The 21,395-nt window shown below is 40.3% G+C and overlaps 1 long non-coding RNA gene across 7 annotated transcripts in view; it reads right to left on the reverse strand.

Annotated features, from left to right (window-relative positions):
- Positions 1-21,395, reverse strand: part of LOC116660528 — a 204,311-nt gene that overhangs the window by 115,009 nt on the left and 67,907 nt on the right. For 6 of the 7 annotated variants that reach the window (XR_004316115.1, XR_004316114.1, XR_004316113.1 and 3 more), the window contains 2 exons: positions 18,385-18,525; positions 15,834-16,063 (listed from right to left, as the gene is read on the reverse strand). This is a non-coding gene — a long non-coding RNA (uncharacterized LOC116660528). The remainder of the gene's footprint in view (positions 1-15,833; positions 16,064-18,384; positions 18,526-21,395) is intronic. The other variant, XR_004316117.1, reaches the window with a different exon arrangement.

Genomic DNA, 21,395 nt, shown 5'->3' on the forward strand with positions numbered 1-21,395 from the left:
GTTAAAACAGAAAAGAAGCAAAACAAACCAAAAAACATTGATGAGCCTTACAGAAAATGATTAAAAGCCATGAGTCCACCCATGGCACCTGCTACCTGACACTGGGAAGTCGGCACTCAGTGAGGTGGGTGGTCAAAAGAATCCCCAAGGCCATTGGGTTTGACCCCAATTATCTTCTATTGTAAATAGGCCATATGTCAAATTCCAGGATAAATTGGAAACATTTGATCTATCTTCTGCTCCTAGATTAATTTTAAAGATTCATTTTCTATTCTTACAGAGTCTTTATTTGGGCTGCTTTACCCTTATGTTTTAAAGAAAAGACATCTTATATTTGCCTTTATATATTCAAGAAGATTCTCTCTATAAGAATAATTTGGGAAGAAGAGAATTTAACAGTCAGACAGATTTTGGAGAAAAAAATGGCAGGAAATTAGCGTACCCAGAATTTAAGGTAATGACCATCCACTGACTTTTTCAAAAGAATCTATGTTAACTAAGGGGAAAAGATATCTAAGAAAACATTTATTACCATGCTTAACAGAGATGGATGCTTTAACAAATCTCCTCATTTCCCCATGCAAATCATTGCTATATCCATGCAAACCAACACAAATAAATATATCACATATGAAAAAAATAGTCCTATGAGCCTTTGAGACATGTTTGGGAAAAAAGCTTCCTTAAAACAGACTATTAAACCTCTGAAAAGATCCTGATTTATTCAGTAATGAAAATAATATTAATGTAAACCAACATGGCCTACAACCAAATAGATTCTGCATGAGTGAATTCACGACAATGTGATTTTCATAAAACAATTTGGCATTAAAACTAAACAGCATAAGAAAATAGAAGCTACACTGCCCATCCCCCACCAAGTACTCATGCTCCTGAATAACTTAATATGTACTTCTAAATTTTGCACACAAATAATCTATTGGAGAAAGGAGTTCTTTAGAAACCAGTGCTTTTTCTTCAAATTAATCAGAATGAAATAAGATTCATTTAAAGTCTAATTTTGAAGGGTTTTACCTACTTAATAAAATACCCCTGAAGTTACAGAATGGTAGAGAATGTGTTTATTCTGGTCTTTTTTTTTTTTTCTTTTTTGGAAAGATGAGTCCATGGGTGTTAGCCTAATAGATGAACTGCCCTTGAAACCATGGATAGCACCACCTTTGTGCTCATTCGTATATGACCAGGTTTCTAGTTCTAAAATCAGAGATACTGTTTCTACTCCACAGATAACACAGCAACAGCTTCAAGCAGTGGAAAGATGAAACGGAGCAATAAAGGGCTGAATGAAAAGAGAAGGTCTTACTGTAATGGAAAGAAAACAACCTCCTGCTAGTCCTGTCTGACCCTGGCTGCTACTTAATTTTGAATTTTGTGTAGTGATACCGAAGAAGTGATGAGAGGTAACTGGTGAGGTAAGGGCTTCATACGCCCCTCAGGTCACACTCAGGTCTCTCACACACATCTCCACTGACCTCTCCTTCTCACTGTCCCTCTGCCCCTTTCCCTCACATGACCCTGTCTCCCTCCTTACAATGCACTTCTTCCCCCAACGGCATCCTTTATTCTCTCTAAAGCTCTAAAAAAGCATCATTATATGTTGTGAAAACAGCTAAGAAAGAAAATGTAGAAACATTTATCTTAGCCTAAAAATACATATATTATATATACACATATGCATATACATATGGTCTAATGAACTTTCCACCTTTCCACAATAAAGCATTAATAAGACCGAAGCAAGATCCTCAGAGTATCAATGATCATTAATGATGTATCCATTACCAATAAGTGTTAGTGTCACATCGATGATGCATCTATAAATACACCTAATTACAATATTAAATAGCTGGCATGTATGATTAATTTACTTTCCTCAGCAAGTATACATTAAGAACTTGTTTCTAGAAAGTTTCTAGAGAGTCTCTTATTACAATGATATACAAGCTTTAGCCACATGAGTTCATCTACACCTCAGACTGATTCTTAGAAAAAGAAAAAAATTAAACTATTTATTGTTCATAAGATCACTGAGAAGACCTGACCACACTCAGCAGACAGAAAAAGACAGAAGCTCCCTAGACTTCTATTTATCTATTCAGCCAAGCTTCAGTTTTCAAATATAATCTGAAATATATAATGTATGAAACGTGGTTCTCTGAAAGTTCAGGGAGAGAAGTGAGCTCTGATGGCCGTTGTTACCATCCTTGCCCCCATCACCAGCTCATCAGCCCAGAGAAGAAAGTACAAACGTGGCATTCAGGGCAATCTCAATCATGCAGCATTATTATACACATCGTGACCTTTGATGAGCTTCCTCCACATTCCGGGAAATGTAGAAATGGTCACCCCAACTGTAAGCTAGAAATTACTGCTCACCCACATGGTACCCCACCAATGCCACCAGGTAACCATGGGGTATTAGACAAATCACCCTGTTTTCTGGGTCACTCTTGCAGCCATGAAATGAAGACCCCTAAATATTCCTGGATTCTAAACAAGTGTTGCTCAATGGAAATTAGGAAAATTAGTCAGAACATTTTTTCTACATAATCTAGTACTTATAGTCAACTTGATCAGCGTCTGAATCTCCAGTTTTTAGAACACTGATGGCTTTTCTTGAGGGTATTGTTTCTAGTTTTCTTTTATAATTACATATTTTCCTGACACTGAGGAAAGAAGGGTTTAAGACATAAAGCACGCCATTCCACTGTTTATAACAGAACTCCTAAAAGGTTTAGTATGGGGAAATGTTGAAGCTAAATGTCCTAAAATGAGGCTTGGGGATTTAGTACTCCACTTATCTGTATCATTACCTTGTGTATTTGGGGACATTTAAAATTTAATTATACTTACTGCATTTCTGAAGTGATCAAAGCACATATTGGGCATAATCTAATTAACAATTTTAACTTCCTCAGGAAAGAAGAGGAATAAATTGCTACATAATGTAGGAAGAAGAAGAAAAAGAAGGGAGAGAGGGAGAGGAGGGGGAGAGGAGGCGGGGAGAGGGAGGAGGAAGAAGAAGGAAGAGGGGAGAAGAAGAAAAAATTACTGGGACATTGTGCTGTACATCAGAAATTGACACATTATAATTGACTGTACTTCAATTAAAAAAAAAAAACAACAATGGACTAACAAACAGTAAATTCCAGAGTGATACATTCCATCAGCTTCCCATGTCACCCCTACAAACAAAGTGTACAAATCTATAAAACTATTTATAAACCAAGAAGTCTAGAACCCTGAGGGCTCTACTTTACTTCAACCCAAGCTCCAGGGTAAAAGCATTCCTTCACTCTGATGAGGGACACATGTTCTAAGAGTACCTTTTTAACTTATTTTTAAATGTTAATGAATCTTTAAAAGGAAGTAAATCTTATACCTTTTTTGCTGCTGTTTTGCTCCATCCCCTAAAAGAATGGGAATTCTCCATTCACTCAGACACAGCTATCATTACTTCAGTTCCAAATACAAATGCATCTGTTGAGTGCCTACCATGCTCCGAGCAGTGTTTCAGGTACTGCATAGGTTACAGAGGTGAGCAGTTTAATTAGGGAGAAAAACAGCATGTGGATTACATTGAATGGAGCACTGGGTGCAGGAAACTGCCTGCTGGAAGGAAATGGGAAAAAGTAGGCTGGAAACAAAGCATGAAAGAACACATCTTCTTTGAAAATAAACTGGACATTTTGTTAGGCAAAGGAGAATTATCAAAGTTGTGTGTGTGTGGTTTTGTTGTTGTCTTTTGGTCAGTTGGTTGGTGTTGTTATTGTTTGCCTAGAAAAAACATGATTAGATGATCTGAGCTTTGAGAGAATGAGTTGGGCGTCCACGTGCAGGATGGAACTGAAGTAGGAAAGACAGGTGGTGGAGAGGACAGCTGAGTCATATTGAAGGTGCAAACTAAGACAAGGGTAGTGTAAATAAGGAAGAAGGGAAAAAAGATTTAGCAAGTCTTAGAAATATAATCATCTGAACTTGGCAATGATTTTGGATGTAGGCATGATAGAGGAGGTATTGAAAATAATGCCTCAAAGCATTATCTCACTTTAACTGAGACAGGGGTCTTTGAAAGGGACGTGGAGGGCCAATTAAATATGTTGAATCTGAGGTCCCCGAGAGCACCGGATCTGGCATAGATGTGTGCCAGGAACCTAGACATGCATATCTGGAGCTCAGAAGAGGTTGAAATGAGAAATGTGAACCTGGAAGTCTTTGCCAACCAAAGTCCTTGAATTAACTGACATGAGTCACTGGTGAGGTATTAGAGAGGGAGATGGAAGCTAGGAAATTAAAGATAGTCTGAAATTCCTATTAATCACAGACACTGAACCCAACCTATCTCAAAGATCACCCCCATTCTTTCTTCCTCCTCACCCCCATTCAGTTATCCTTTTTCACCACCAAATATATCCTACCACCTGTCATCACCACTTCTTATATTGCCTTCATTATTCATATTCTTAGCCAAAAGAAAGAACTCTTGTAAGTCACTCTTGGCTTTCCTTGGTCCTCAAATCCTATAGATCTTTCTCTTTGAAAATCTCTTTAATCTAGCATTCTTTTTGCCAGCCTAGTTCCTGAGTTTTGCATCCTCCTTATGTCTGACTTAAACTATCAAGGCCTATTCCTAACTGAAGCTGTCTCTGGTCCCTCCCTGCTCTGTCCTTTCTCCAAATTACCTCTAAGAGGTATCTTCCTAAGAGATCAAACAGATCACACCCTCACCCTACGTTAAAGCCTCTGAATGCTAACTCTGCAGAGAATGACAGCAGCATCCAGGTGTGATTTTTAATGCCCATGTCTACCTGTAGAAATGTTGCTGAGCAAACATCACCTTTTCTGTGAGCCTTTCCTTGTTGGTCCCTTCCTTAGTACTCTTCACCCAGCACTGACGTTAACAATTTTTGTGCTATCTGCTATATCTACACCAGCTGTGAAGGAATAGTGAGAGATGCTGAGGAATCATGAGGCCAGTGATTGAGAACAATCAACAAAAGAGAGGTTGAGGTCCTGACGAGTAATGGTGGGAGATGGTAGAGACTGGAAAATGGTGACCCAATATGATAAAGGCCAAAATCCTTAAAGTGGCTCTAAAGGCCTGATGACCCTACCCCTGCCCACCTCTTCAGACTCATCTCAAACCATCCACCTTGGTCTCTGAAGCCACCTTTCACTGACCTTGCAGTACAACCTCTGTCCCTTTGACGTGCTGCTCCCTCTGGCAGAATCACTTTTGCTTGTATCTGACCTGCTAATCTAGATCCATCCAATCTCCATTAGAGTCTCCCTCCCGCAGGGACCAGGGCTGATGCTCAGGCTAGGTCAGGTGCACTGCACATGTTCTTGAGCCCTGAGATTTTCCTTGACAGCCCTTGATGTTTGCAGGTAAACACTTATTGACATGCTTTCAGTGACACACACACACACACATGCACACAAAACCCTGGAAGATCTTTGTAGTTAATAAAGTAGTAACACACCTAGTTTATTTCTATACGTTATTGAAAACATGATTGACAATCTCTTCTGAAACACTATCCTTCAAAAGTCCAAAGACTGACAGAGCAACATATTATTAACCTAATGTCAGCCGAGGAGGGGCTGAAGAGGAATTCGAGGAGGTGAGCTGCCCAACTGGAAAAAGGCACAAGGAGCCGACATGGAGCAAAACTGCACTTTATTGCAGTACAGGCGGGTGGCATGTGTGCCTCAGGTGTACACACTTGTCCTTTTATAATACTAGTGGTGCATGCATAGTGTTCATAATGCTGACTCATGTACTGGCGCATGCATATTATTCATAATGCTGACTCATGCTACTAGTGCATGCATACATTTACCTCTGACCAGGTGCAAGCTATTGTGAACTTTGGCCTGGGCCCCACGGCCTACTCACTTAAGGCTGCCGACACCTAATATAGCTTTTCAGAAGGTAAAAGCAGATTCTCGAATGTGTGCCCCTGTTACAGACTCAAAAATCCAAAGCAATTCTTATTAACAGTCAAGACCTGTCAACATTTGTAAATTAAATACATTTTTTAATGATTCATGGAACACTTGCATGTGCATAGGCTGGGTGAGTATGTGAAAATTATGTCCAGCTGAATCCAAGAGAAACACAGATATGGATGAGTGAACAATCAACCCTGCCAATCTACACTTCAATAGAGCAGGAAACAAAATTACCGTCTTTTCTCTGGCCCTGTTATGGTAGACCTACAATAAATATTTATTAAATGAAGGAAGGTGCTGAAGTCCTTGAGAAATGGGCACTATTGAGTCTTTGGTAGCTGAGAAGGATGGAAAAAGTGTGGAATAATTGCACAGTGAAGACTTCCCAAGAGGAGAATGAGCAATTGTGGTTAAACAATAGCTTGGAAACAGGAATAGGGAGAAAGAGGGTTTCAATAGTGGGGAGCAGCACCGTTTAGCCAGTTAAGGAAAAACACAAAACAAAAAAGCTCTAATTATGTTTAAATGGGAAACTAAGGTGGAATTTGGAGTGTGGGGTTATGACTTGACTTTTTAAGCCCAGATTTAGACAGAGGATTTAGGTTTTCCAACAGAGAAATGAGTATGGGATATACATGCCCCTAACATTGCAGGATGTTGTAGCAAGGCCTCCAGATCCTGTTTGTGCAGCATTTATCTCATTCCCACCACTCTTCCTCCCCAGAGAATAGCTAATGAAGAATTGCCAAGACTACCTTGGCAGACCTATCACCACCAAAATCTTACTTCAGTTTTAGTTGGTTGAGAGCATGGCTTGTTTTCTGAAAAGTGCCATCGAGTTGGTGTCTAGCAGGAGCTTAATACCTACTAGCTCTTTGGAGATGCCTGAGTGAAAGGTGCTATATACTAAAATTATTAAGTTTCACCATATGCTCCTAGTTGCTCACGGAGGTGAGAAACAGCTGGTTCATCTTTGGAAAGCAAATTCTTAAGTCCCTAGAATGAACAGCTTTTAGGAAACATATTTATCAGTTATAGAATTCACTTCTGACTTTTATTCATAGTAGCCAACTATTCTAAGCTATTTATTTATCCACCCATACCTACTTCATTCTCTAATTGCATTTAAAATCTTTTGGGGAAAAACTATTCTAAAACACATCCTTGTTACATAAGGGAGCCATATACATACAAGTTAAAGGCATACTAATTTATCAATATCTAAAATTATTAAGAAGCTATTTGAAAGTACCAGAATAGTACCAAAGTTTCATTCATTCATGAAATGATTGATTGCATATACTCTGTAGAAATGGATTCATATTTCTGAATACATGTTACTTTATATCCCTCAAAGAGAAAAATACATTTGCACTCAATATGCATTTACAGGATAATATGACACAGGTGTGGTGATGGTAGAAAAGAGAAAGCCAGCTATAAAGAAGAAAAATAAAAGCTTTTCTAAGGAAGAAACTCAGATTTCAGAATGGAGCTGTGGATTTGGAAACAGGAAAACAGCCAAACTTGTAAGATGTTTTTCATATTACATGGAAGCTCAGTCTACCAAAATCTCACAAGCAAAGGTCTTAGTAAGGCATGTTATAAGGCAAAATCAAGTTTATGAGAATGGAGATCTTGACTTAAGCAACTGAGGCCCTTAAGACAGGTTGAACAGGAGGCTGATATGCAGCATGGGGCTAACATGAAAAAGACATGCAGAGGAGGCAACATAAAGTATCAGAACACTCACCCCCTGTGGAGTTTCATGTTCGTGATGTATTAAATGACACACTGCTGTTGCTGAAGAAGGATTCAGCATTGACATAAAAATTTCAATGTGTCAGTCTTTACAGTGGACACAAGAATTTTATACACTATTACATTTATGCACATTTTTATTATCAATACTACTTTACATTAATTTTTAAAACTGAATTCATAGCTTCTTAAGATCTGGTCATTCCTAATTTTCGGACCTTGCAAGACAGAAAAATAAATCGTGATAGATATCAAATGTTAAAAAATTGACCAGAATGGCTTTTTGCTGGCACAGCTTAGAAACTATACATCTCAAAATACCTGTTACTGCAAAACACTGTGGTTGGAAATGCCAGAAAGAAATTTTTATTTTAGAAACAACTGCATACTTTTGAATGGATCTTATGATGATAGCTAATGTGAAAGAAAACTGGGAGTCCATTTATGGTAAATGTATCTCAGCAACCAAGTGAAAAGCCAAATAATGGTAATGGTGATGATAATCATAATAATTCATCTGCTAACATTTACTGAACACAAAAGTGCTCATCTAATTTAATGAGACAATTCCATTTATATGGACTTTCTATTTAATTATAATAATAAATCCAACAGGCATATTCCCTAAGATATATGTTCAGAGAGTTTAGCCTAGTAGTTAAGCAGTTAAGAGCACAGCATGGATACTAGAGTGAGATAGGGCTGGTGTTGGTTACCCCCTTAACTAGCTGCATGACCTTAAGCAAGTTACTTAACCTCTCTGTGTTTTTGTGTCTTTCATCAACAAAATAGGAATATTAATGAAAATTAATTGCTATAATATATGTAAAATGTTTGAAATAGTGCTGGTAGACTTAAATGCTCAAAAGACGATAACTATTTTAAAGATGAGTAAACTGAGGCTGAGAAGTTCAGAAACTTGCAAAGGCCACACAGCTAGTGAGCAGCAGATCTAGGATTTGAATTCTAGCAGTACGGCCCCAGAGCCCAAGCTTTTAGCCAAATGCCATCATGAACACAAAAACTTGAATTTGTTCTTATAAAGAAAGAATTTGCCATTTAGATTTTATATATGGTACATGTTATAATTATTTCAAAATTCTCATCCAAATTTAATATAGAGATATAGAATTATGATCCATATTTAGAATAGTCATTGATTTGATTCAATTAGTCATAGAATTTTGAATTTTAACCCATTCTTAGTTCATCCTATGACCTCCCAACATCCTATATTTAATTCCTTTAGTTTGAAAAACATTCTTGTTCTACTAAGACAAAATTGAAAAGGAATTATTATATAGATCGATTTGTATTTTGTAAATCATAGAAACAAAGATTTTTAGTGTTTTTAAGTTAAAATTTTTCAATCATAAATCTAATTCAAATTTGTACCCTTGTAAATTTCAAATCTTACCAGACTTTTAAAATTTCACAAGAAAACTTGTACATAGGATGTTCAAAGAGTTTAGTGACGATAAAATAATCTTTCGAGCATTTCATTTGTTTCTTCGGTCTATTTTTTAAATCACCAACAGCTAAAGAGTCCCCAGATGAATTCAAAATCACTACAACCTTTTGCGTTTCCTTCTAACATACCTTAAAGATCACTAACCTGCAGATATTTGGATGCTTTTCAATATATCACAAGGCAGAAAAATTATAGCTTCCCTAGCACTTGAGGACTTTTTGTTGCTGACGTTAGAAACATCTTTTACTACAAGTTTTATTAAACACTGAAGAACACACATTACAGAATGGGAATCACCTCCATTCACTGAAAGAACACTGTGCTGAACACAGCTTGCAAGTAGCTTGTACTAGAGAATTTTTATTAAAAAAAAATAAATTACCAATGAAAATGCAAAGTCACTTTTCAGAGCTAAGTAGATTTCTAATAGAATTACAGGTCATCCTAAGTTAAGCACAAGCAGGTGAATGAATGACCACGATAAGAAAGGATGAAGCCTTTCTGAGACTGTTCTAGAAGAGTCCGTGTGAGGGCATCAGAGAATCACTGTCTCCCAGGCACCTCCCAAACCTGACCTGAGTCCCTTTCCCACGGCCCCTCTGTGGATCGTGGTGCCCGCAATCTCTGCTCATTGCACATTTCTCTGGGAAAACGTACAATCTAATGTACAAAATATATTCCTCAGACCCCAGCCCCCTTTAGTGGCACAGAACTCTCTCACCCCACCACCAATAGACTGCGGGTACTTTGGATTGACCAGATGACGAGAGTGAAGGTGGAGAACATGTCAACCAGGTCAAAGGGGCCCAGCCTGCCTGGCTTTGAGATGGACATTACTACCAAATGAGGGCTGCGTGGGGAGAGGCAAGGTTAGATGGGAAAATAAACTGGAGATGAATTGGATGTATGTGCTGTTGAGTTTAAAAAGCCTGAATGCATATCCACAAACAGATTTTTTCAACAGTCTCAGGAGAGACTTTGTAATTAGGAGAGAAATTGGGGTTAGAAAGCTAGATTTAGGAGTCATCTTTGTCGACACGATAGCCAAAGATTTGGACCTAAATGAGATGAGTCAGGAGAAAACATAGCCTGACAAACAGGAGATCAGCACAGAACCCTGAGAAACGTGCCTCTGAGGAACAGATGGGAGACTGAGGAGCCAGCAGTGGAGAAGATCTAAAGGACGGAGGACAAGGGGGCTGGAAGAGGTGGCCGACAATGTCAGGGTTTGTATAAAGTCAACTCACATGGGAGTGGAGAAACTGCAATGCATCTGATCTCAGGAAGCCTCGGGTAACCTTTGGGAGAGCAGTTTGTCTGAATTGCTCAGAGAGGAAAGCAACATTTAGTGGAATAAGTAACAGCTTAGAAATATAGCCTCGTCTCATCAGAAGTCTAGACATCAAAGAAATCAGAAATGACCATTACATGTCAAGGAAAGTTTTTCATTGTCACTGTTTCTTTGCTTTTAATCTTTGTGTTTGTTAAGACATGAAAAAAACAAGATGTTTATGAGCAGAAGGAAAAGATAAGCCAGTGGGGAGGGAAAGATTGCAGATACAAGAGAGAAAAGGGGTGTTTAATGGGGCTGCAGAATGGAAGACAATTGGAAAAGTCACCGTGGAGTGTGGGGTAAAGGGCATCCCAGGCAGCAAGTGAGCAACAACTCAGGTTTCAGAGAGGATGGTGGGGAGGAGTAGGGAGGAGACAGAGCACAAAGACAGCACAGGAGAGAGGAGAAAAAAGACAGCACAGGAGAGAGGAGAAAGCAGGGAGGCACGGAGCTGGGGCCATTCAGGGTTTATGCTGATAGGCGCGTTAAGCACTGATCCTTTGGGAGATGTTCCTGGTGGGTGGTGAGTAATTGGGGCAGCATGAAAAGGCACTGAATGGCACAGTCACAAAATCCCTTTTTTGTCTATCTCCATCCCTGCAGATCAAGACCAGAAGCAGCTGAGATTGCTTGCGGGGGAGGCTCCTGGTGGAGACAGGAACTGCACATCTGCTTTGACACCCTTCAAACTCAGCATGATTTAAAATGAAAAGCTTATACAGTATTTACTTGAAGGGCCAAAGTCAGACGGAAAATTTTTCAATTATAAAATTCCAGCCCTGCCAGAAGAACTCAAAGCCCTGAGGAGAAATACAAAGGCCACGCCAGGCCCACAATAAAACTCAGGTAAAATGGGAATGTGGGTCCCCCTTTAATTTGGTATGTCTGTCCATGTTTCTGCCACCAATGTTTTGAGAAAGAAAAAGTAGGTCTTCTTTTTCTTAAAGAAAAAAAAGTTTTTTCTTTTTTTTTAAGCCAGTTAAGACCCTATCAATATGTCATAAAACCAGGCTTGCTTTATTTTAGGATTGAAGGTGTTATGAACTAAACACAGAATGGTGGATTTATGGATCCTTGACACTGGTAACACTGGTAACATCTCTAGAAAATCATTCACTTACCCTCCAGAGAGATACTGGCCTTCAGAAATCTGTGCACTCAGTCTATATAGATTTATGTATTTAAGCTTCAATAAATAAACTGTAATCTCCTGCACTAAAAAAAATCCCATTTTTGTCTCCTGGAAGAGTCTGCAGTGTGTGTCTTGGGGAGCCCTAGTTCACTAGTGGTTCCCTTTTCTGTTCTTGTATGTTAAAGTGATTGAGAGTCATATTAGTCCAATGCTCTTTTTCAATAACAGAGTATGGTTTTATTTAAGACCTACTTGACTCTTACCTGGTTTACTGCTACCCAACATGTGATCTTCTAACCACAAGGAAGGAGTTTTCCTCTCCAAAAATGTCCCAACTCTCCATCCCTGGATTTAGCATTGCCTTCCTTGGAATCTCCATGGCACTTGGATGTTACATCTCCTAAGACATTTCTCATCCAGTACTTTGTAGAGTAGTTATTTCCACACTTGAGGTGTATGACCCTTGGTGCCCTCCCACAGAAGCTGGGTACAGAGGTGAGGAGACTGTGGTCACCTCTGCCTCCCCTGCAGCATCTGGCCCCTTTGTAATCATACCGAGGTGGTAAAATGAAGAAAGATATCAAGCAGCCAGCATGAGTTCAGCATCAAGTATAGTTTGTGGGCAACTGGGTGCGCCCTTTACTCCGGAATTGGGGCCATCTCGCACATGAAATAACATCTCAGGAGTAGACAAGCAGTGTGCTTGCTGCCAGTCAAACTCCAGGAACCTTTCTGCCTGTTTTTCCAAAAACAAAATAGAAAATACAGAACAAAAAGGTCTAGAGTTCCCATCTCTACAGCCAAAACATGTACAGTAGTGAGCTCCCATAAAACCCTGCTTCATCTGGTGCCAAGACATCTGACCAGCTTGCACAGTTACAGAAGGAAGTCTTTTCACCATCCTCAGGCACAGTTTGGAGACTGGCATTTCACAGGTAGAACCACAGCCTTAAAGCGACTCTCTACCTCTAAGGCAACCAACTGCAGCCCTGTTTGGGAGATTTTAAAGAGAGCAATTTCTGAAATCCATTCTGCCCAGGCTCACCCAGAGGATCATGGAAAGAAGAGAAAGGTACTCTTTGCCACATCCGTAACTCAGTTTAGACAGCTGAGCCCCAATCATGACTATAGAGGATTATACCAAAGCCCTGCTGGCAGATTCAAGGAAATGAATGATGTAGTAATTTATCCAGTGCCTACTCTTGGCCAGATATTATGTTAAATGCCTTATATACATCACTGCTAATCACTATATCCTACAAGGTGAGCATTTTCCTCACAACCCGATAGACAAGGAAACTAAGGCTCAGGGAGTTTCAGTAACTTGCCCCAGAGTCATAGCACTACCAGATGCCCTAGCCAGGATTCGAAGACAAATCCCACTTTGGAGTCCACTTGACCCCAAAGCCCACACCCTTTACATTACATCAAACTCCCTTTATGAAATGCAGATTCTAAAACAGGAAAAGTAATCTTGAGAAACTATGATACTCATTCATTAAAACCAGAAAATGTAAGCATCCACACTACCTGACACTGAATGATCATGACGGTTCCTAGGCAGAGAAGCCCCCAAATTCTAGCCGGCTGTGTAGTGTAGGGAGTAGGAACTTGAATTCCCAGGCAGGCTCAGCTCAAATCACAGAACCATTTATTAACTCTCCAAGTGCACCAAAAAAGCACTTGGAACAACTTTCCATCTTTCTCCATCCCAACATCCAAACTCCATTCAACTCCTCAGAGGAGGAGCTCAATCTCCCCTCCTGCCTTCCTCCCTTCCAGACATGGCTGTGTTTGGGCATCTGCAGGAGTACCTGTCGACAGCCTCCTGGGATAAGTTGGTCAAGAGCTACGGTTCAGCCAGAGCAATGGTTTGGACAGTTGTAGGAGTACAAGTTCAGGCTTCTCTGTCTCCTTCCCTGCAAGAAGTCACCCTAATTCCACTTCAGCATGGGGCTTCAGCGCAGACCGACTAGGTGTCAGCCACCTCCAGTGGTAAAACTCCTGCCAGGACAGCCTATTTAAGACCCAGATGTCTGCTTCCTACTCCTCTCCCCCACCCACCTTTCCCTGGTGCAAAAAGTACATTCCTGTTTTTAAGGGAATGAGTGTAATAGCTGACTGGATCCAAATGGGCTATGCAGAGAATTTTTTTTTTTTTTTTAGTTGATTGAGTTTTTAGTTGTTTTCGAATACTCAAAACTTCTGATTCTCAGAAGGCAGTATTCTTTGCTTTGAGCCGTCTCAGCCGTGGGAAGATAGAGGGCACAGTGTGAACCAAAGTGAGAGGGCAGGCAGGGTGGCCACACAGGAGAGGCAACAACTGCACTAAATGTTAAAAAGTGAATGGTAGACCAATAAAATAATTTCCAGAGAGACTTCATTTAGTTTGGAACTTCTCTGTTATATTAGATGTGAAAATTTTAGGAAAGATGTAAAATGAGATGCTCTCTGGTCACTCCATCAAGGCTGGCGTTACTGTGTTATTCACCCCCTTGTCACTAGCCACACCTACTCCACCTTGTCCTATGTCACAAGGGGTATTACAGTAAACTATCTTGATATTGGTCAACTGCACTGTGATTTCTATACCACAAATTCCCTGGGGTTAATGAAATATTGAGGGTGGAAACCTTACTTTATTCATTCTTATCACCTCCCAGCATCCAGCACAGTGTCCCTGGAACAGTTTAGGTCTTTAATCAGTTATGTCGAGTTGACCTGAACAATCACTGAATCACTTCAGGAATTCTAAGGCAGTCTGAGGCCATTCCCCAGAAAAGCAAACAGGTATCACCAGATTTTGATAAGCATAAACCATTGCTTCTTAATATTTTCATCTTATGATGCCAGAGGGCATCAATCCCTTACAAACACTCTAATGTTTATGCATTCTCAAATTTGAGTACTGCTGGAGTTTCAGATTCTCTATGAAATTAGCTCAGAGAGGTTTCACTTAGCAACTCCAGAACCACTTCCAGACTCACGTGCTTACAATGGTACCAGTGATAAGTACATTAAAAGCTTTCTCCCAGAGGATCAGAGAGCATTCTTAATTATGTCACTGTCTCTACAGCACATACTTTTTTTGATTACTTTAATAGGTTTAGAAACTACTCATTTGCATAGTAGGAGAAAAGAAAACCAGAGTATCCAGGTCACCTGTGCAGACTGATCGAATCATAATAAGTTAATTTATTTCACAGAATCCCAATGGCAGATGTCCCTATATATGGTGATGAAGAGATATCCAAAAATCAACTGCATAAGGATATTCAAGCTGTCCACCAGCCATCCATCCATGGGGTCATCTGTCTATAAAGCACACTGCTCAGAGAAGTCTGATCATCATTCCAGAGAGTAGTCATTGTGCTTCCTGGAGCACATCAGGAGCTGGTCACATGACCACTCTGGCCAGAAGCCATGTCTGGGACCTAGAATTATCTCTGATATTGGAAAGATCACAGGAAACTTAGCACATGCCTGGATATTGGGCAAAAAGAGGCAAAAGACATCTACTTGTCTTTAAGAATGAACCAGGGAGCCATAGTAAGAAGCCCTATACATTATACATTGACTCTAGAAGACAAACCCATCAGTCCTGGAAAGCGCTCCATTAGAACGACTTAAAGTACCCCGAAACAGATGATAATATTGACCAAAAAGATTCATCACTTCATTTCTTCTTGGTCTTGAATGCTCCAAAGGAACACTTTTCTGAGCTTGATCCCCCAGTTAGACTACTCATTCCCACTATAGCTTGTACGTTCTTCTTTGTAGCACTTGATAGAACTGCAGTTTGCAGTGGACTTGACAATTAGAATGTGAACCCTCCTGGGGCAAGGACCAGGTCCACCTTGTTTGCCTTCATACCCTAGGACCCAAATGCCTGCCCAGAGGCAGACTCTCCAAAGAAGTTTGTTGCAGGCACGTATGAACCTTCAATAAACACATATTGACTACATGCGTGAGCTGGGAACCATGCTAAGTGCAGATCAAGCCAGCAAAAGGAATCAGAAGCCAGCAGAGCCAGGCCAGCTGAACAAATTAATAGCAACATCTACAAACTTGATGAGAGAGCTGAAAAACTCCGAGACAAACAAGAGCTACTTCTGGGTGCCCCTTTTCCCTCCTCCCCTTTGCAAGCCACAATTACATACCACAATTACGGTGCTGCCCCTGACAGTTTTGCCAGTTCCGCTGAGGTGACAGGGGTCCAGGTGATATGAAGTGCAGAGAGCAGTTGGAAGGGCATGTGATGCGGCCACACCAAGGCGCTTCAGTGGAGTTGTTTTCAGGTGACTGAGTGATCACCACGTCGATAAAATCCTTTCTTAACTGCCATCAGGTATTGTCTTTTTAGCTGCCCCTCCCGAAGTCTCATTACAGCCTAAAGGCAGAGAGTACACAGTAACTGGGGGAGCTCAATTACCGGGGACCTACTTGTCACTCATGACTATAAAGACATCTTCAGAGAGACTGAATCTGGTTGGGTAAAAGCTGGTCATCTCCTATAGCAGTCTGGTTTGGGGCTGCCTGCATCACCTATGGTGTTATTGAATACAAACGTTCTGGCTCCATCTTAGATCTACAGGATGAGACCCTACTGAGGAGACCCCACAAATCTTTTTCACAATGCTCTGGCTTTTATACACACTCCAATTTGAGCATTGCAGTCTCTGCCGATTTGAGACAGGACTGGCCTAGAGAAGTTCCTCTGGCAATGAGGGACTGTGATGACAAGCTCATCCCTTGTTTGTTCTACTTTGGGCTATGAAACAGGACTCTGCAAAAGCCTGGAGGGACATGGAGGGGAGCAGAAGGAGGGTATTTTCACCTGGCAATTAAACAGTGGAAAGAAGGGCAGGCCAAGTGAAGGAAGAAGGTAGGTCACGTTATTCAAATATAGATAGCACTTCATGAATGAGGCTCCTGGAAACTGCCCCGGACTTTAAGGTTTAAATCCTGTACTAATGATTTGCCAGTATAATAGATGATCTTACCTCTCAGAGGGCCGCCAAATTAAAACTTAAAATATCCAGCCCTGGTCAGGGCTTGGAGTATTGAGCACTCTCAGATGCCTTTAGTGGGGAGTCAAAATTGGGGCAGCCTTTTTGGAGAGAAATTTGCTAATAATTATCAAATAAAAAGTATACCTTCCTGTTGACTTACTATTTCCACTACTAAGAACCAATCGTGCACATTTGTCTAAATCCACTGAATATACGACACCAAGAGTGAACCCTTAGGTGAACTACGGACTTGGATGATTATGATGTGTCAGTGTAGGCTCATTGTTAGCAAAAAAAAAAGTACCATACTGGTGAGTGATGCTGATAATGAGGAGGCTATTCATGTGTGCGGATATCCAAACCAATCTCTGTACCTCCCTCTCAATTTTATTGTAAACTTTAAACTGCTCTAAAAATTTGTCTTAAAAAAAAAAACCTTATGCTCATTGCTCATTAAGTATTTATTTGTTTGAACTTAAAAAAAAAAAAAACTTCTCTTCTAAGTTCCACCACCAGAGAAAGGAACACCCGAGAGCATGAATGCTTCTAGAAATGTCGGCACTGTCACGATTCTGAATAAACTTACCTTGCTTCAGTGTAACACTTAAAAATCAAGAAAGAAAAGGAACCATTATGTTGACAGGTTATAGTAGGAGGAGCCATTTCAATGAAAAATCACTCTCAATATTTTTAGCCAATTTTAATGACTTGAAGCAGTGGAAAAACACTCATAATGATTTTTCTTGTCCTTTTCAGCTGCCTTCCTCTTGGCTCACAAAACTTCCATCACTGTCTTGCAGCAGTGGAAGAATTATTTTCATCCCGCAGAAGACTTGAAGATTTCTTTCTAATAGCTCTGTTCGGTTCTTGAGTAAATAGAAATAATTCCACTACCTCTTTAAAACTTAGTCCCCCATATGTATTCTAAGAGATGCGGAGGGATGTGTGGAAATTATGGCTCAGCTCAGATTCACAGCCTGAGGTTATAAGGCTCCTCGCCAAGTTTTCACCTATATGGAATCATTCACCAGACTCAACCACTCTGCCTCTATCCGAAGGAAAATACTAACATGATTTAACTGCAGTCAAGAATTCCAGTAGGTCCTCGCTAAATGTGGCATAATCTTTTCCATGCGTAGAGAAAAGGAAATCATTTTGCTAATCTATGCCTCACTTCAAACAATCACGTTTCAGAGCTCAGTCCTCCATCAAATCTGAGGCAATTTAACGAACTTTAAATTTACTTGGTTAAAAAAAAGATATAATTTGGAGAACTACCACAAATTCATGGATACAAGAGCTTTATAAAAAAAAAAAGTGTACATGGCTAAAATACATCAGAAACATTCTGATTTTTCCAAGGGTTTTCTTGGAAAGTCATTTTCACACTCTGCTCATCATTTCTCTTTTACTTCATTATTTCAGATAATTTCAATGTCATGATACGGGTGAAGGGGTGTAGAGCTAGTGATGTAGTTAGGGGTGTAGAGAGAAAGGAGATATTCAAGATGCAAACATCACGAGAGGGAACTTGCTAAAGAAGAGAGCGCCATGAATGGGGAGAGGTCTGGAAGACAAAGTGTTTCTTGCCAGACCAGTGAGACTGTAGACAGTGTGGTTAGACCCATTTGTGGTTTTTCTGTGATCTCTTGCCAAAGGCAGATAATTTAACAATGGTAAGAATAAAGGAATGATTTACCTTATAGCTGATGTGGCAGGAAAAATACTTTAAGGTAACTTTTTCTTCAGGCAATGGAGTAGTAAAGACAACAGCCCAGGGTTTACATGAAAAGGTAGCATCATTTAAGGTGGAAAACTAGTTCAAAGAAGTTCTGAGGTGCTAAGAACACAAATTGGACATGAAGAAAATCAAGATCAAAAAACCAGGTTAGTGTCAAAATGCATTAACTTAGAAATTCACAGACAAATATTCCAGTTAAAAAGACAGACTTAACTGTTGCTGCTTCTACCAGGACAGCTTAGCAAATTGTGACTTCAAAGCAAGCCCTGCAGTGGTTGAGAGGCTGATGCTGTTTCTACCTAAAGGTCAGGGTAGGGGTGAGGCTGGGGGGAACAGGTGGCTATGTTCAGTTGACTGCCTCTTTGGGAGGATGGTGTAAACCACGTTGTAAGCTAAAGAGTAAACCATATGAGTAGTTTTAAGGAGGTGTTTAATGCTCAGGGTTGTTAGATGGGTTGTTTTACCAGTATAAATGGGTTTAAATATAAATGGCTCTAACAATGGAAAATGCTCCAGAACAGGTTGTGGATGTACAAAACTGAAGAGTTCTCTGTGAGAGCTCCCAACCCCATAGAAACATGTTCCTCAGTGGGGAGAGACAGAAGACAAATAGAAAAATCCTGGTCGAGATTCAGGAGTTGATTCTAGTCAATAAAGTGTTTCTCTAACTGGGATATTTATACACTGTATGATAAGAAGAGTGTAGAGCTGCCGACGCCTCTCCAAGAGTCAACTCATTCTCTCCTTTTCCAGCAGAACCCAGTTTTTTCCAGGGTTGCAAGTGCTCAGTTACAAAGAACTAAATAAACGACTGTGTTTTCCAGCCTCCTTTATAGCAAGGGGTGGGCACAAGCTATAGACAATGATGTACAAGCAGAGGGACCAGACAAGGCTTTGAAAACTCTTTAAAGGCTACTGATGCAAGTGAGACATGTTTCTTTTGTCCTTTCCCCTTTCCCTTCTTCTCCCTGATATGTGCACAAGTTGGCTTGGGCTCAGATGTCATCTTGGGAGCGTGAGGACAAGAGACACATTCCTCGAGGATGGCAAAGGCAAAGCCCAAATCCTTGATGGATCATGAAGCCACCATGCCAGTCCCAAACTACCTATCTCCATTCTGCCTTTGCATGAGATAAAAATGACCCCTCATTCATTCCAGCCATTGGGGTTTTTGAGGGGGAGAGGGAGGGGTGCAGGGTTCCTAGTACAGCAAGGTGACGCCTCACTTGTACAAAGTATAAGGTGCATATTTCACATTTTCTGTCCCATTCTCCTCCTCTTTAGTCTACCAAGTTCAAATATTTAAAATGTAAACTTCCCTGGCAGAACATACAAAGTATCTAGTAGTAAATGCTATCTGATCCCTTTTTTCCTACAGTTAACCACTTATCCAATGGAAGGAATGAGAATGTTAATTTTAAGAGTGCTGTGAGGGTCACTCCCCAGTAAGACCAGGTTGAGGTGAGGTGCCATGCTGCGGGCATGCATATTAGCTGACCACCACTCACATTTCTACTAATTTTTATAATTATTGCTCAAAAATTCACCTGCTGTTTTAAGAAAATCAACTAAGACTTTAAGTCTTTTGAATAGTTCTACCTCGATTATAATCACAACCAGAGAAAAATTAAAAATTGTATTCAAAAATAGCAGTGGAGACCCCAAACTGAAGAGTTTACTGTGAGAACTGCCAACCCTACAGAGCCATGATCCGCAGTGGGTAAGACAGAAGACAAATGGACACAATTCTTTTTGGGATTTTAGGCATATTTTAAAGCTTTAAGAATTTCCATGAAGACTTACATGAGATAAAAGAAATTAAAAGGAAAAAAGAAGTCTTTATAAAGTGATTTGATAATTTTTTTTTAACTCCTCAAGTTTCCATTTTGAAAGTCACGTATCCCTAGAAATAAGGAAAAAAAAAAATGAAAGCAGCTCCAATGCATGGTTCTGGGATCTCATAGGATTCCTCAGTTCCAAACGTAAATAACAAACTGCTCTCCTCTGATTGACTCTGCTCTACCACCATTACAATAGACCCTGACAGACAAGTTCAGGAAGACCTTCCAGTTCAAGGAAGACCGAGATGCAGAGGGAAGATGTGATGGGGCGGGAGAGAGGCTGCTTCCTGTCTTGGTCCCCCTCTTCCCACCTCAGCCACTTTTAAAAGCCCTTTATTCATCTTGACACAAAAATCCAATTCAGCTCTCTCATGGTGATGATGATGGTGAGGTGCAATGGCACACTGTCTGTCAAACATGGATTGTGCTCAATGTTTTACGAGAATAAAAGATTTAGCCCCACAACCACAAGGTGACACATTCCTCCCCACTCTGAGACTCAGAGATCCAGTGGAAATTCAGGTGGAAGGTGGTTACAGCACAACATGGATATTTTTAAAGCAGTAAGTCAGCCTCCAGCACTCAAGATCCACATGGCTTCGCCCTACAGCCCCTTAGTGCCCCCACTATGTCTCCCATGGATGAGATTTCCATTTCAGATTATGAAAAAAAAGAAGAAGAAAGGAAGAGAAGCAACACTTTGCCAGCTTTTACTCTCAAAATGGAGAGCAGTGGCATATGCAGCTTAGATGAAGAGTGACTTTGGAAGCAAATTCTGGCGTGACAGACCCAGGATCAATTGAGAGTAGAGGTGGTGGGGACACTGTTATAGAAAAATGACCCAGGTTCTCAGAAAGCAGTTGCAAGGTCCCTTAAACAATGGCTTCCAGGACGCTGAAAACACAAACACAAACCTAGCCCCCTGAAAAAAAATGTTCTGGATTTTCCAGAAAAGCCTCCTGGTTGGGGGGTTGAAGCATGTGGAGTTTGTATTCTAAAGACATGCTTTCTGTATCTGGAAGGAACTCTAATTTAAAAAAATACATGCACCTCAGAGTTCACAGCAGCACTATTCACAGTAGCCAAGACATGGAAACAACCGAAGTGTTCATCAACAGATGACTGGAA

The sequence above is a fragment of the Camelus ferus genome, chromosome 29 (genome assembly GCF_009834535.1).
Source record: "Camelus ferus isolate YT-003-E chromosome 29, BCGSAC_Cfer_1.0, whole genome shotgun sequence".
Lineage (NCBI taxonomy): Eukaryota > Metazoa > Chordata > Mammalia > Artiodactyla > Camelidae > Camelus > Camelus ferus.